We start from the raw sequence: 1,687 nt of genomic DNA, 5'->3' as shown, positions 1-1,687 counted from the left end.
CTGCTCCCCCACTCACCCTGCTCCCCTCTCACCTGCTCCCCCCTCACCTGCTCCCCCTCACCCTGCTCCCCCCTCACCTGTCCCCCCTCACCCTCTCCCCCCTCACCCTGCTCCCCCCTCACCCTGCTCCCACCTCACCCTGCTCCCCCCTCACCCTGCCCCCCTCACCCTGCTCCCCTCACCCTGCTCCCCCCTCACCCTGCTCCCCCCTCACCCTCTACCCTCACCCTGCTCCACCTCACCCTGCTCCCCCTCACTGCTCCCCCCTCACCCTGCTCCCCCCTCACCCTGCTCCCCCCTCACCCTGCTCCCTTCTCACCCTGCTCCCCCCTCACCCTGCTCCCACCTCACCCTGCTCCCCCTTCACCTGCTCCCCCTCACCCTGCTCCCCCTCACCCTGCTCCCCCTTCACACCTGCTCCCCCCTCACCCTGCTCCCCCTCACCTTGCTCCCTCCTCACCCTGCTCCCCCCTCACCCTGCTCCCCCCCTCACCCTGCTCCCCCCCCCCCACTCACCCTGCTCCCAATCCTCACCCTGCGCCCCCTCCACCTGCTCCCCCCTCAACCCTGCTCCCCACCTCACCCCTGCTCCCTTCCTCACCCTGCTCCCCCCTCACCCTGCTCCCCCCTCACCCTGACTCCACCTCACCCTGCTCCCTTCTCTACCCTGCTCCCCCCTCACCTCTGCTCCCCCCTCACCCTGCTCCCCCCTCACCCTGCTCCCTCCTCACCCTGCTCCCCCTCACCCTGCCTTCCCCCCTCACCCTGCTCCCCCCCTCCCCTGCTTCTCCCCTCACCCCTGCTCCCCCCTCACCCTGCTACCATCTCACCCTGCTCCCCCCTCACCCTGCTCCCACCTCACCCTTGCTCCCCACCTCACCCTGCTTCCCCCCCTCACCCTGCTCCCATCCACCCTGCTCCCCCCATCACCCTGCGCCCACCTCACCCTGTCTCTCCCCCCTCACCCTGCTCCCATCTCACCCTGCTTCCCCCCCTCACCCTGCTCCCCCCCTCACCCTGCTCCCCCCTCACCCTGCTACCATCTCACCCTGCTCCCCCCCTCACCCTGCTCCCCCCTCACCCTGCTCCCATCTCACCCTGCTCCCCCCTCACCCTGCTCCCCCCTCACCCTGCTCCCCCCTCACCCTGCTCCCATCTCACCTGCTCCCCCCTCACCCTGCTCCCCCCTCACCCTGCTCCCATCTCACCCTGCTCCCCCCTCACCCTGCCTCCCATCTCACCCTGCTCCCACCTCACCCTGCTCCCTCCTCACCCTGCTCCCATCTCACCCTGCTCCCACCTCACCCTGCTCCCTCCTCACCCTGCTCCCATCTCACCCTGCTCCCCCCTCACCCTGCTCCCATCTCACCCTGCTCCCCCCTCACCCTGCTCCCCCCTCACCCTGCTCCCCCCCCTCACCCTGCTCCCCCCTCACCCTGCTCCCCCCTCACCCTGCTCCCACCTCACCCTGCTCCCCCCTCACCCTGCTCCCCCCTCACCCTGCTCCCATCTCACCCTGCTCCCACCTCACCCTGCTCCCACCTCACCCTGCTCCCACCTCACCCTGCTCCCATCTCACCCTGCTCCCACCTCACCCTGCTCCCACCTCACCCTGCTCCCATCTCACCCTGCTCCCACCTCACCCTGCTCCCACCTCACCCTGCTCCCACCTCACCCTGCTCCCCCC

The sequence above is a fragment of the Lethenteron reissneri genome, chromosome 24 (assembly GCF_015708825.2).
Source record: "Lethenteron reissneri isolate LAM-NWPU_2019-01 chromosome 24, ASM1570882v1, whole genome shotgun sequence".
NCBI lineage: Eukaryota > Metazoa > Chordata > Hyperoartia > Petromyzontiformes > Petromyzontidae > Lethenteron > Lethenteron reissneri.
The sequence above is the reverse complement of the archived record's forward strand: the minus strand, read 5'-3'. Positions refer to the sequence as shown.